This window comes from Galeopterus variegatus, unplaced genomic scaffold (genome assembly GCF_000696425.1).
Source record: "Galeopterus variegatus unplaced genomic scaffold, G_variegatus-3.0.2 Scaffold1367, whole genome shotgun sequence".
Taxonomy (NCBI): domain Eukaryota; kingdom Metazoa; phylum Chordata; class Mammalia; order Dermoptera; family Cynocephalidae; genus Galeopterus; species Galeopterus variegatus.
In genome coordinates, this window is record NW_007727478.1 from 73692 (window position 1) to 89507 (window position 15816).

At 44.8% G+C, this 15816-nt stretch overlaps 1 long non-coding RNA gene across 1 annotated transcript in view; it reads right to left on the reverse strand.

Moving 5' to 3' along the window:
* LOC103593552 overlaps positions 1-1320 on the reverse strand; it is a 2287-nt gene extending 967 nt beyond the window's left edge. The window contains exon 1 of the long non-coding RNA XR_550767.1: positions 1160-1320. This is a non-coding gene — a long non-coding RNA (uncharacterized LOC103593552). The remainder of the gene's footprint in view (positions 1-1159) is intronic.
* Between the last annotated feature and the right edge of the window lie 14496 nt (positions 1321-15816).

Below are 15816 nucleotides of genomic sequence, written 5' to 3' on the forward strand. Positions count from 1 at the left end.
CCTCGTTGACGTGCCCGAACGGGACCGGGACCAGCAACGGGATTGCAACCCTCGGTGTTGCTCCCACACCTCGCTCAGCCAGTGAGCGGGAACCGGTCTGTATGTGGGATCCGAACCCTCAGCAGGAGCGCCACCGCGCTCCCAAGCGGCGCACTGTAGCAGTGCGCTACTGGGCCGGCCCCTACTTTTTCAATATTCTGCTAATATTTTACTTAGGGTTTTTGCATCCATATTTATGACAGATATGCCTACTATTCTCCTTTCTTGTTCTCTCTTGTCTGGTTTTGCTATCAAAGTTACATGAGCCACATAAAATAAATCAAGGAATGAGTGTCTATTCACTAGGTTGGGATTTTCTGAAGTTTGAAAGTTCTATAGGATTCTCCTGTAAACCCTCTGGATCTCTTGGTTTGGGGGATTAGGGGTGGAAAGGGTTTACATTGGAAGCAATTTTACTCCATATTGCATAGGATTGCAAGCCTGTGGGGAAAGACCAGCTTCTGGTTTGCACCTGTGCCTGACCCCTGGGCTTCTCTTTTCCAGGTGGCCTCCTAGTATCCAGGCTCCTGTGGTAAAGAGATGGCCCGGATGACCCTTGTCTGCCCTGTGGCCAGGCTGGCCTGGAGAGGGCTGTTTATTATGGCAGCTACAACATTACAGCAAGGAACAAGCCCAGCAAAGGCTGGGAGGGCGAAGTGGGAAGCAACAGTTAACAAACTGATTGGTGGAACTTAAGCCTAGAGAGCTGAGTTCCCCTCCCCCTCTCCCCCCTCCCACCACTCTCACTTCCTGGAGGGCCTCTCTTTCCACTTGTTGCCTCTTCAGTGGGAACTCCCTGACTCCCTCTTATGCCCACTTTTGGATTTACCTGCATTGCACTGTCCACTCATAGGGTGGCAGAGGGATTTTGCCTCCTCTCCAGGTGACACCCCCCATCCTCCTCCCCAGATCTGGGTCCAACCCCTTCTTCAGCCTTTTAGCCTCTCTAGGCTCAGATCTCCCCCTGCACCCCAGTAGATAAACAGCGTCAGGGCTCTATTGATATTAAACAATTTTCACACCTCTTTTGACCCAGAGTCCCTCTCCCTTTCTTCTTTTGCTATGGCCCTCACCTCCCCTTACCCCAAACCAGAGCATTCAGTCTGGCCTCAGGGCTCACCTCTCCACCTAATAGGCTCTTGCTGGGTTCCCCAGGACCCTCCTGTTGCTGAATCCAAAAGCACTTCCTCAGACCTCCATGCCTCCTAGACACAGCCTCTTTCCTCTGCTTCCTGGGTGCCACGTTCTTCTAGTTTTCCTCCTTCCTCTGCAGTTGTTCCTCTCACACTCGTGGAGATGCTCATTTTGCTTTACCCAACCTTCATGCCCAGGTTTCTGTCCAATGCCATCCTCTCCTCTCTTTCTGCTCCTCTCCAAGGACTGGCTCAGCCACCTTCGTGGATTCCATTATGGTCTCTGAGCCAAAGGTTCCCAAACCTATACCTCCAGCTCAGACCTACCTCTCTCCTAAACACCAGAACTTCAGATCCTGCAGATTCTATCACCCCAGCTGTGTGCCGGGCACTGTGCTAAGTGCTCTTAGGCAGTTTTCTATTGCCACATAACAAATTATCCCAAAACATGGGGGCTTAGAACAACACACATTTGTTATCTCAGTTTCTGTGGGTCAAGAATTTGGAAGCATCTCAGGGTCTCTGAAGCGTAGAGAATTTGCTTCAAAGCTCGCTTGCGTGGGTTTCAGCCTAAGGCACTAGTTCCTTGCCACATGAGTCTCTCCTGACAACATGGCAACTCACGTCCCCCAGAACAAATGATCTTAGAGAGAACAAGCCAGAAGCCACAATGTCTTTTATCTCCCAGCCTCAAAAGTGACATACACATAATATTTTGTCCTCACAGACCATCCCTACTACAGTGTGGAAGGGCACCACACAAGGACGTGAATACCAGGAGGCGGCATCATTAGGGGTTATCTTGGGGACTGCCACCAGGCCCTCACAACTTCAAGGCAAGGAGAGGTGACGTCATTGACCAAGGCCACACAGCTAAGTGCGGGAGGGGGGATCGGAGCACAGTTCTGCCTGGCTGTCTCGGTTTTCTCCTTCCATCGTTGCATGGTCCACCATGAGCCTCCTCACCCTCAACACGTGCAATCCCGGACTCTCTCTCCTCACCACCCCCAAACCTCCCAAGCCCCCAGCTCAGCTCAGCAAATGGCGCTGCCATCCTCCCATCTGCCCAAACCAGAAGCTTTGAGTCACGCCTGCTCCTCCCTCCCCCTCACTTCCCAGAGCCAGAGAACCCAGCCCTGCCAAGTCTTCCCCCTCAGTGCAGCCTGGATCCATCGCTCCTTCCTCTTCATCTCCACCACCACTGCACTGGCCCAAGCCACCAGTCTGTCTGTCCCAGGCACCTGCAGTTGCCTCCTCACTGGTCGCCCTCATTCTCTCTGCCCCGTGCTACCCATCCATCTTCCTCTCTCCAGCACGAGGCACCTTTAAGAACACCAAGCTGGGGGGGTCACCTCAATGGCCTTCAGGATCCAGTACAAACTCCCTCTGGTGTGGTTTGGTCCCTGCCCACTTGCCCAGCCTTCTCCCCTGCCCCTCTTCCCTCTCTCTGGGCCCCAGCCTCTCTGGCCACATTTCAGTTTCTGGGACCAATTCCCATTTTTTTTCACTTCAGGGCCTGCTGTTCCATTTGCCTAGAACACTCTTCCCCCCACCCTTGGCATGTCTGTCTCATCTTGCAGCATGTTGTCACCTCCTTGGGGAGGCCTTCCCTGACTCCCAGCCAGGCTAATGTCCCTCAGCTATAACTTCCATGATGCCTGACCTTCCTTTCTCCCCACCGCCCTGCTTCTCAGCTGGACTGTGAGCTCTCTGAGAGCACAGGCTGTGCCTGTCTGGCTCATAACAGCAACCTAGAACTCCACATGGTGCCTGGCACTTAGCACTTACTCAAGAGCTACGTGACAGTTTGACACCTTCTATGCTCTGCCTCCCTTCTCCCTTGAACTCCACATTCCAGCCATATGGAAAGCGTTCAGTTCCTTCAGTGAATCCTGGGACCCCTCACCTCCAGGTCTTTGCACATGCTGTTCCCTTGCAGGTATTCACTCAGCTAACTCCTGTTTATTCATCAGCAACTTGGGTTGCCATATTTAGCAAATGAAAATACAGGACACTCAGTTAAATTTGAATTTCGGATATGCAACAAATAATTGGTTATTATGTCTGAAATATATTGCATTAAATACAAGCATCCTGTATTTTCTCTGGCAACCCGATCAGGAACCAGCACCACTCCCCCCTCCTCCTTAGGGAGGTCTCCCTGGCCTCCAGTTCACTCCCTTCATTCTGCTCACCACCTCCCCATCCCTGGACTGCCAACCCCCCCTGCTTGCCCCCACTGGACACAAATACTCCCTCTGTTTTGAAATTGTCCGTTACCAACCAGACTGTGACCTCCTGACAGAGAGGACTGTGTCTCAGTCTTCATGCAGAGTCCTTTTTCACCTGGGACAATCTTGGTGCTCAGGAGATGGTTAGTCAGGTTTACAGAGTAGAGAAGTAAAAAGCAATGGAGAGAAGAGGGTAAACAAGATTGGAAAAGGAATCAGCAAATGAAACACACCCAAAAAGCGACAAGCAAAAGCAGGATGAATCTCTTGGCTGACCACTTCAATGTTGAGGTTCCCTTCCCACCCACCTCCGCTCCCTGCCCCTCCTCTCCCCCCGACCCCGACCTCTGGGAGCATTAGAATTAGAGCAGGAATGCAGAAAGAAATGGTCTGGATCTCTTTAGGGGGGTTTCCAAAGCAACCCTTGAACATTAAAATGGGAGGCCCTGTGGGAAGTAAGGTGGGGGCTTATGAGGGGGGTTATACTTAAGCCTTAGATGGAGAGAAGTTGTGAGAATGCCCTGGGCTAGGAGACCCCCCCCCAAAGGTGAGGGGACTGCTTGACTGCTAATGGAGTCCAAGCAGGTCACTTGGGGCGTGTACCTACATTCAGCCTACACATGGCCATTCAGATGACTTCCCCAGCCCCTCCCAAGCTGGGGATGGTCACTAGGACACCCCAGGAGGTGAAGGACCTGAAAGCAGCTAGTTGCTGGTGTATTCTGAACAGTCAAGGACCTGGCCAGAGGAGAAACCTGCTCCACTCTGCCTCTCGTGCTGGTGGGTTCTGTCCATTCTCTGTGTGTGTGCACGTCTTCCTCTCTTTCTACCCTTCACTCTCCTCTGGTCCTTGTGCTACTGGCTTCACCAGCTGAGGTTTTCTTGGGGCTTGTAAATGGCCTTTCTTAGCTTTTTACTCAGTGGCTGCTCCAACTCGGAAATAAATTCCTAAACAGCCCCCCCTCCCTCTCCGCCCCTGGGGACCAGCCTCAGTCCCTCTCTGCATTTGCACCAGCTCCAGGACACTGCAGGCACCAGTGATTCTTGCAGCCAGCAGTTTCCAACGCCTCCCCCACTTCTAGGCATGAATACGCTTTGGTAAGTTTGATGAGAATGTTTTTCCTTTTTATGAGGTTTCTAATTACCTGTTATTGCTGACCTTCTCTTTAATCAGCTTCCAGAGCTCTGCTGGGAGCTACAGAAGCAGGGGAAGGAATCTGGTTCTCACCAGTGTTGAGAGGCCCTGTGGTCGTCCTTGGACGTCACCATCCTCTTCACAATTGTGACTCTGTAATTATAGAGAGCGGATCTTACATTAGTCTAGGATTCAGAAGCTCTGGCTTCTCTCTTTAGCCCCATGAGTGTCTCAGTATGCCACTTCTGAAAAGTTTACTGTTCCTGAGAGTCCTGTGTCAGATAAGAATAAAGCTGCCCAACCATAGCATCGCCAGCTGGTGTGCAAAAGGCTTGTAAGACAATTCCAGATTCTGAGCTCTCATCCTCCCCAACATCTCAGTGCCCCAAACACTTATCAATAACACATTTCAGGCCTTGGTTTGTCCTCCCACCACATTCCTAGTCCAAACCACTTCCTCTGCATGTGTTTGCTTGTTTAGCAAGAGCATGTTCACGTGTGAAGCCCAGCTCCTGCCTTTTCTATCCAGTCCCTCTCAGGCTTGGTCTCTCCAGGTCTTAGGGCCTCTGATGCTAATACATCCAACACCTCTCTTTCCACTCTTCTTCCTGCCTGGATATCCACTCACCCCCATCCAGTGAGGGGGCACACATGCACTCTCCACCCACCTTAAATGCATTGCTTTGTCAAGGACTGTTGCATGACTCTCTGAAATATGGTTGTATTATGACAGGATTCAGGACATGCTACCCCAAAATATGGCACCTTGGCAATATTCAATACTTTAAGCTGAAGTGATTTGAAAAACTGCAGTTGCTGGAAGGACTCTCTGACCATCTTCCCTCAAGCAGGTTACAGGATCCTCATGTGAGAGATGCCTTCTCTATATCCAGAAGAAAGGAACATCCTTGTCTCTAAAGGCGGAGGGACACTGAGAGGAATCTGAAGAGGCCTTGGTTAAGTTTCCCCAGTTTACTACATTTAGCTCATACCCTTTTGTCCTATCATATTTTCCCAAGACTTTCCACTCTTCATCAAACCTAGTATAAAAGCAATAGGTTTAACCATTTATTTGGGTCTTCGTCACCTTACGAAGGCTCTAACATCATTTAAAACTTTTGTTACAGGGCTGGCCCGTGGCTCACTTGGCAGAGCATGGCGCTGGCAACACCAAGTCAAGGGTTAAGATCCCCTAACTGGTCATCTTTTAAAAATAAATAAATAAATAAAACTTTTGTTACATAAATGTGTGTGTTTTTCTGTTGTTGAACTGGCTTTTGCTACAGAAGGGCAGAAGGAAAAAGATATTTTTTCTCCCCTAAAGTTACCTTTATTAAGCTCTTATATTTTGTACAAGGTTCAATTAATAATATTTATAAAGCTGCTATAGTACAGTGTCTTAGTCTGCTTTCTGTTGCTATAACAGAATACCTGAGACTGGGTCATTTATAAAGTAAAGAAAATTATTTCTTACAGTTCTGGAGGCTGGGAAGTCCAAAGTTTACTGTGTCATAACATGGCAGAGGGCGTCACACGGCGAGAGGGCAAGTGTGTGCCAGCTCAGGTCTCTCCTCCTCTTCTCTCCAGCCCCATCATGGGGGTCCCTCCCTGATGACTTTATCTAATCTTAATTACCTTCCAAAGGCCTCACCTCTTAAAGCTGTTACAGAAAGGATTAAGTTTCCAACACACGAATGGGGGGGCAGGGTACATATTCAAATACAGCCCATGAAATCTGTGAATGTTCCAGGAGCTTCTGAAATAAAGGTCCAATTACAAGGCAAGAATGCTATTTTAAACCTATTAAAATGTCCCTCAGGTTTTGTGGTGGTGGGGTTCAACACTTCAATGGCTAACAGTGGAGCCATTGTCATCTCGGCAAAAACTGACAGCATCATGTAGAGCGGTAACCATAGTAACCGTGGGAAGAGCCATGTTTTGGGATTCAGAATTGTCTTACACGTGTCACTTATTTCTTGTTACTGACATGAGGTCCCGAGATGATTGGGTGGAGCCCCAGCTTGCTCTCTGGCTCTGTCACCTACCAGCAGTGCTGGCTTGGACCCACTCACAAGCCTCTCAGCCTCAGTTTCTTCAACTGTAAAATGGAATAAACAACTCCTTTACAGGGTTGTTGTGACAATGAAATGAAATGACAATTAAAGTACGAAAAACTCTGATAATGCAGTGCCTGGCATGAAGTCGGCACACAATAAATTGGTAGCTCTTATTATAATAACTAATTGCTGTACTGCTGATTTGAAAAGATAAATATAGAATTGAAACTCTGGCAGGCAGCAGGAGAACTGAGCTGAGAGAAAGGAAACTTTGTGAGTCTGATGATTTGATTGTTCCAACAAGGCCTCTTAAAAACATCCATTTATTTTGGTTGCAAGTTGAATATTGTCCACGTTGATAATTGCTATGAATAATTAAGGAACAATGACTTCCACTGACATTCTTATAGCACTTGTGTGATTAGCTAAATATATCTTTTTATAACCCTTTCTGTATTAAGACACACAAAACCTAAACTAACATCATAAAACTAAGCTGGCCAAGTGATGTAATTATACGCAGCAATAAACAGGAAAGTGATAACTTTAAGAATTATTAAATACTTAAGTAATAACTGGAAAGAAAGGGCATTCTCATCTTGGCTAATTTTTTTTTTTTTTTTTTTTTTTTTTAGTAAATGTTGCTGCTTGGGTATGACATTCATACAGAAATATGCACAAAGCACAAAAGAGCAGCTTGATGAATTTTCACAAAGTGAACTTACCCTTATAACCAACATGCAGATCAAGACATCGACCATCACGAGTACTTCAGGAGCACCCTCACACCCCTTCCTGGCTACTCTTTTCTTTCCTTTCCTTCTTTCTCCTCCTCCTTCTTCCTCTTTGAGATATAATTTACAAGCCATAAAGTGTATACACTTTAAACACACAGTTCAATAATTTTTTCTGGACTTATACAGTTGTACGACCATTACCACCATCCCGTTTCAGAAACATTTCATCACTCCAAAAAATTCCCTTGTTCAAGATCCGTCCCTGTTGAAAGTCGTCTGAAGGTGGACCAAGGTCAGATTGCCCACTTAACTGGAAAGGTATCTCAAGGCCAAATAATGAAATAGGCGATTCCATACGATAAAGCAAAGAACTTTATTACAGGGTAACTTACTTATGGAGTAATGGGTTGGGTGGATGGTGACTCAAAGGCATACACCAAGCTTCCCCACACCATCTCAAGGCTGAGTGCAGGTTTATATAGGAAGTTCGTAGACAAGCTGAACATAACTAGTTCCAAATGTTGATGCAGTTGGCCAGGCTGGCTTATCGCCACACTGGTACTTAATCATTCCTTCTTCACAGTCAGCAGGTTGTTCCCGTCTGTTGTTCTAACTACCTTTCCCCTAGTTACTATATAACTTATGGGAAGGGCCTAAGATGGAGTCAGGTATGCTCGCAGTCCCACAAAGGTCAATCCCCCTTCCCATCCTCAGCCCCAGGCAGTCACTGATCTGCTTTCTGTATCTAGAGTTTTGCCTTTACTAAAATTTTTATATAAGTGAAAACATAAAGCAGACATAGAATAATAGTCTTCATAGTATTTCTGGGTTTTTTCTCATAAAATATGTTGATATGAATACGGCCAGATTAGTGTTTCCTAAGTGTTGCACATGAAATTACTTTAGGAGGTAATAAACAACTATTTGACATCTTAATTGCATATTTGTAATAAGATATATGAAAATAACTAGCACTTCAAGCCCATGATGTCACAGAGATACTATTGCTTAGGTCTAGAATAGGTTTAAAAATTAAACGATTTAAGGAAACATTAATAATAACACAGATAGCATGCAGATAATGAAAAAACAGTAAGGGTATGCAAATGATTAAAGCCCGATAAAATAATACCTCAGATTAAGAGAGAGAAATAGCTTCTGTGAGCCCTGAAATTCTCTGCATATCTATCAATATGTAGCCTTTAAAAAATAATAATCAGAATTTTAAAGTCATCGAGTATTTTATTGCTTCTATGTGCTAGATGTTAGATAAATGTTCATTTAGAGATTCTACTCAAACTCCTTTTTGTATTAACATTACAAATCTTTTTAAAAGGAATTTCATTTTTCAAATTAAGTCAGAAAATGTCTTAGGAGCCTCCGGAGCATGATAAGTTGCTGTACTTTCCGTTCCCCAGCCCCACGCAGTTGAGGGGTGCCACGGGGTACAGGACAAAGCCCTGGCCCTCAGAGAGTTAGTGATGAGTTTGTGAGGAAGATACAAATCAGATGACAAATAAAACGAAAACTTGAAAGACCAGTCCCCAGAGGAGGCAGGGACACACGGTAGTGCGTGCTTATGCACCTGCATGCAGCGGCTGCCACAAAGATTTTGGGCTGATGAGAAGAACCAGAATTCAGGGAAGTGAAGGAAAGCGTGTTTGGATGATGAGGAATTTGCTCAAGGGAAGGTAGAATTCAGACAGGCAAAGAAGAGGGGGAGGATAGTTCTAGAAAACCAGAAGCAGAACAGAGAAAAATCATATTCCAGGGTCAATGAGTTGACCTACTGACTAGTACAAAGTTGAAAAGGGTGAAGAAGAGATGATGACAGGACTAGAAGGGCTGATTCCAGTGTTGGCCAGCAACTGTGAACTGGACACCATAAAAAACAAGAGTTGTAGTCAGAACGTTTAGGCTGCCTAATATCTGTAAACATGTAGAAGATAAATGAATGTATGTATGCTTGGGCGGATGATGGAGAGCAGGAAGGGAGGTCGTATGTATGTTTCCCACATCCATCCCTGTGATGTAAACCTTAAAATTAAAGTTCGATATTATGCACTGCCCTGACATCTGGTAAAATTGGGAGGGCCTCAAACGGCCTGACCACAAGTCCCTTTCCCCACTCTGCTCCTACGGATAAAGTCCTGTAGCCAACCAACCCTTCTTATCACAGGGGCCAGGCACAGTTCCTGCTCACCCCTGCCAGCCCAGGGCATGATTCCAGCAAGCCCATCATTTCCTCCTGTGGGAACTAAGGGGCTCTCGCTCCTACAAAGTCTGCCTCCCACAGCCCCTGGCTGTTCACTCTGTTCCCAAGTGCAACCTCATGTGGCCCTGTGTGACACGAGGTATCTTCCCCTGGGCTTTGAGCATATGTGACCAATAAACTCCTGTTGGTCTCACCTGTCCAGTGTCAGGTGTTGTATGTTTAATACTCCCTATAACCCTAGGTAGAAATCCTTCCCTCACTAAGGGGGTGAAGAGGAGGCAATCAAATTCCCCTGGGCTTTGAGCATATGTGACCAATAAACTCCTGCTGGTCTCACCTGTCCAGTGTCAGGTGTTGTATGTTTAATCCTCCCTATAACCCTAGGTAGAAATCCTTCCCTCACTAAGGGGGTGAAGAGGAGGCAATCAAAATAATCCTTGCCATTTTTCTTTGATAATGGAACCTGGATTTTGTTCAAGGAGCTGTCCTCCCCAACATGACTTAAGAAATGGTCAGCTCCTCCCTAGCTCAGAGATAAATCCCAATCAGTTTAATTCCATCTTAGTGGTCCCATTAGACTCTAGCATGTGCCCAGTTCTGCCCATTAAAATGTGAGAATATATCTGATGGGAGGTTTCTGGGAAAGATTTCCTGGCTCCCAAGAAGCAGACACTAGAATAAAAGGCCCCTATTCTATCTCTGTATGTTGCCATGTCCACCTGAGCTGTGGACTGAGATTCCTACCAGCCATAGTTGGTTTAAAGAATTCCAGGTTGTGTGTTCCCAGGAGATTGGGGTGGATACAAGGGTCCACAGATCCCAGCAAGGAGCAGGAAGGAAGGTAAACACTTAGGCGAGAGCACCCTGGTGGCAAATGGTGAGGTGCCTTTGGTGTGGGCTCGGGCACAAACAAGGAAGCAAACGAGGGAGGGAAGAAACAAACAAACCCATCTGGCAGAAAACTGCCACTCCTCACAGCCCTTCACACCAATCCTCATTAAATCCCCAGATTTGGGTTTGCAGCTACGGCTTAGCAATTAAAACTGTTTTGTTCAACACCTTTCCGATTTAACACGGTGAAGGCATGAGGCCTGTGACTGTGTGGATTTGACACTACTGGCCCCCTGTGCAAACATCTGACTCACTGTACCCCACCAGGGGGTGATGAAACCAGCTCAAGTTTCACTACAAACCCCCAAACACTGCTGGGAATGTCAGTTCTTTCCCAGAAGCAAATGGAACAGAGCAAATCTCTTTAAATCAGTGCTGACAGCCTAAACCCGAGTTTATGAAGTTCAAGCACAGAGGAGGTCCTGTGCTCCAGGGTCATCCAACTCAAATGAACCAGAGCCTAGACCTCACTGTTTTCATCACCTTAACATTTACATTCCCAGAGCCTGGGGAAATGGATCTCTAAGATGACAGAACATTAACCTTTGCTACAGCAAAGTATGGGCTGTCTTCAAGTGCCTAACACAAAATGACATTCCTCTCCAGTCTAGCCTCGAGTCTACTGGAAAGTTCAAAATGGGGGAGAACCTCTGACAGCAACAAAATCTCAGGAAATCTTGGCGCTTACAGGGACTGTAGCCACCATCTAAGTCCACACTGGCATTTTATGCATGAGTAAACTCAGGCCGAGGAGAGGTGGGAGAGCTTTGCAGACTCACATTGCTGGGTGGTTAGTGAGCTGTGGCTGGAGTCTGCGTTACCTGACTGTGGTCTACTCATCCACTGTGAACATCTATCGTTACTACTTGGAGACCTCCATAGTTGTGCGGGTCATGGAGGGGAGAAAGGCCTCGACTTCCCCTGTGGAAGTCAAAAACGCCCCAAATTCCCTCCCTCCATCTCCTGGAAACAGAGGTGTGACCTACACTCATCCAATAGGACAGTTCCATCAAGCCCTACAATAATATCTATGGGAGATCAGAATATACCACCCCAAAATATGCCTCTTTGGTATAAGCACTGTTGAGCCGAAGACAGTTGAGAAGCAGCAGATGTAAGAATGCTCTCTGCCCTTCCTCTATTGCCTAAAACAGGACATAGATTTATAAAGACAAAACGCATTCAACCCCACCTTCTACCAGGGAGGACAAGGGTTAACCTCTGAAGACCACTTTAGACCCTTAATGGCCTGGAGATGGCACCAGAGGAATCCACATTAACAAGCTCTACTGTAGTTAGTAGGAACCTTTATCTGCCCTTCCTCAGCCCTCCTACAAGTTGCCACCCCTCGAGACTCAAAGTCCTTTCCCTTTGTCTTGTCACTTTTCTAACAATTTACTGTTCTTTATTGAATTTGTTCTATTAACTGGAATTCAAAGCCACCTCTTTGAGAACTACTCATTTCCTGGGTGTCTCCCATGTGTACATAAAATACACATGTTAATAAACTTCTGTTTGTTTTTCTCTCGTTAACCTGTCTTTTGTTACAGGGGTCTGTTCCAACTAAGAATGTATGAGGGTTGAGGAAAAAAATATTTTTCCTTCCCTACATGCCCAAACTACCCATGGCCACCATGTCGGTTCTGCCCCAGGAACAGACTACTCTGACCAGAGCCATGTATCCTAGTGATAAATTTGCCTGGTGACCAGTTCACCCCCTGACCAATTTGCATAAAGAAGGGTTTGCCTCAAATTCAGACCTCTTTTGAGGGTTTTTGAATTTAATAGGCTGCCCTATTCTTTTTATTTTTATTTATTTTTTGGCCACCTTTTTGTTACTTTTAAAGGTTTAAAAAATCAATTTCCTCTAAGGGATTTTTCCTCTGCTAAATTTTGCATTTCTGATTAAGTATTTATGAAATGTACTGCCTTTTGTAAACAATGAAATTGTTCTTTATTGTTGTGGGAGTCTTTTCATAGTATGTCAACCTTCAACTCCCTGTGAGAGACTTTTTGTAAGTTTATTTAAAGATTCTTTCTTCAAAATTGTATGTTTATAGAAAGAGATCCTTACTGAGTCTGATGTTCAGGATATTAAATTCAGAAATTAATCCTAGGTTTTCAGCACAAAATGAATGCCCTTGGTGAGCAACTGATGGGAGGTCTGACTTTAGTGATGGGACGAGACCAGCACAGCTCCTAACAATTAAACATAATTAATGTCTGGCTACAATGGATAAGAATGTATTAGGCCAGATGTGTAATACTGAATTCATATTCCACGTAAGTCCACAAACAAGTATTGAGTTTGACTATAATAATAAAAACAACTAACATTTCTTAAAGGCTAGCTATGCGCCAAAGACTGGGCTGAGCAGTGTACTTAGGTTTTTTCTTCTAGTGGCGCTCCCTGAGGGCAGAGCCTTATCTTGGCTCACTGCCGTATCCTCAGTTGGCCTATAGTAGAGGCTTTGTAACTATTTGCAGAGTAATCAAATGGCCCTGTTAGCTGGGACTATTGTTACCCCTCACCTCAAATGTACAGGGGAGAAAATTCAGGCTCAGGACTTGTTACTCGCCCAAGAACACCAGAAAGGGCAGCATGACCCTGGAGCTGCACTCCTAACACAGGTGAGTGTGACTTCACCCCGTGTTCTAACAAGTAAAGCCTCGGTGGGACGGGGAGGGGTGGTGGTAGAGGGGAGGGAAAATGGACATATAGATTAAAAAACTTTTTAACATGAGGCCCAGTGTTGGGGGACTGGGGGTGGGTGCAGTGGTCCCTGGGTGGGATGGTTCTGCAATGACTCCCTAAGATCGCTATATGAGTTTATTATTGGGAATGTGAGGACAGAACATTTCAGAATGAATCTGAGCTTCATACGGAGCCTTGGGACAGAGTACGTGCCGGAGTTAGAGGTCAAGGGTACAACCAGGCAGCCTGTGCAATGTGTTGTAGCTCTCCAACAAAAGGTTAGCTTGATGGTGAGGGAAGAATCATTCTGAAAATCCAAGAACGTAAACTGGGACCCTGTGGGTCAGCAAAGAGATTAGTCTTGACCTCTCTTTTTTTCTCATCTGAGTAAATTAAAGTGATTTTCTCTCGAAAATAAAAGTATCTCAGATTGTCCTGTGCCTTTGGCCTAGTGCCATTGTGCTAACAGAAGTCAATAATATTTTATATAAAAAGAAAATTGTAGCTGGAAATGTAAAATCTATAGCACTCTGGAAAATAATTTGGCTGTTTCTCGAAAAAACTAAGCATACACTTCCATATCCTACAATCCAGTAATTATACTCATGGGCATTTCTTTTATCCCCCCAAAATTAAAACTGTGTACACAAAAACCTGTACATGATTATTCATAGCAGCTTTACTTGTGATAGTCCCAAAGTAGAAACAACCAAAATGTGCTACAGTAGGTGAATAACAGAACAAGCTGTGGTACACCCATGCCAAGGAATACTATTCAGCAATAAAAAGGAATAAACTACTGATACAGGCAACACCTTGCATGGAGCTCAAGGGCATTATGCTAAGTGAAAAAAACAAGTCTCATGCTATATGATTCCATTTATATAATATTTTGAAAATGACAAAATTGTGGAGATGGAGAACTGATTCATGGTTGCCAGGGGCAGGGATGGGGGGAAAGGGCAGGGGTGACTACAACTGGACAGCCCAGGGAGATCTTTGTGATGATAGAATAATTCTGTGTCTTCATGGTGGTGGTGGTTGCCCAATTCCATACATGTGATAAGATAGCATGAAACTGTACACATGTATTGTACCAATATCGATTCCTGGTTTTTATATTGCATTACAGCCATAGAAAGATTTTTTTTTAATTGCGGTTGAAAGCATCAGCTGATTTCTCAGATTTTCCTTTGTAACCATTCTGCAGAAATTCTCATAAATTGGAAAGACAGATAAGCCTACCATACACAGAAAGCTTCCTTTTTCTTTTAACAGCTTCATAATATTCCATTTCATAATTGTACCACATTTTTTTAATCCAGACCCTAACCCCATGAATAGTTAGGTTTTTTTCATAAATAGCTATTATAAATATTACTATAAATAGTTGCCATGAATCATCTTATACAGAAATCATTTCACCCATTGTTTTTGTGACTACGTTTGCAATACAAATTCCTTGAAGTGGCAAAACTGGTTTTCTTAACAGCTATGCTATATTTATACTGTTTAAGCCAACACATGCATTTTTTTCAAAGAGCCTCGAAATTCCAAAAATAGATACCTGTATTTATATACACACTCTAAATGGCAAAAAAGTTTTAGTCTACTTCAAGTTACTGTTCACATTCAACATTAATAAAACATTTCTATATGGTAAATTTAGATTAGTCATTTATCTATTGGTGTTGATTTAAATATTTCTAAAAAGGAATACACTCACTATTATGATACAGTTCATTTTTACACAAATCCAGAGATAATGTGGTGAAATCTTGTCTTCCTAAATATAGCAACTACACATAGAAGACTGTGTTGTGTTAATTCAGAGACATCTTCCAACCCCAGTGCTATAAATCAGTTCTAATGTATTAAACAAAATGGCTTACCTTTAGTCGAAAAAAAAATTTTTTAATCTAGTCAAGTAATCAGCGTCAAAACGTTTGGGACACTAAGAAGTGTCTCTTTTGTGCCCGGAAATGCGTTTTATTCATCCTCTGAAAGTTCACGGTACAGTGTGGGTGAAGCTTTCTGGGCAACCTTTCCTTCTTTCAGCCTTTGCTGCTGCAAAGCCAAAACGTGGGCTCGGCGCCTAGATTTTGCAGCCCACCCAAAATGTGGCTAAGGTCAGAGAACATAAGTCTTAATACTTTTTGAAGGCCGCACGTCTCATGAGTCACATAGCAGCGGCCCGGACAGTGGTTCGTGCACCTTCTGTTTTTGAGCGGCCGCCAGGCAAGCGAAGAGGGCGCCCTCTAGGGGTGAGCCTGGGCAGGAAAATAGTCACCTTCACCTGGAAGAGGGAATGTGGCAATTCACCTGAACGACCTTTCCTAAACAGCTAGGCTTGTAAAGCTTTCAAAAACGAAATTCTATCAGTGAGGTACCAGAAATAACCAAACAAACCAATGAGTGTGCGTGCATACATGCACGCACACCCATATAAACTGAATATCTCTGAAAGGATAAGCATGAAACCAGTATCAGTGCTGGCCTCCTGGGAGGGGAAACCCATAAATGAGATGGGGATAGGAGGGAGACTCACTTCCCCCTCTCCCCAACTTTTATTATGAAAAACTCTCAAACAGGCAGAGAAGTTGAAAGCATACTGCAATGAATTCCCACATACTCACCACCTAGAGCCCATAACTGTTACCATTTGCCATATTTGCTTTATCTC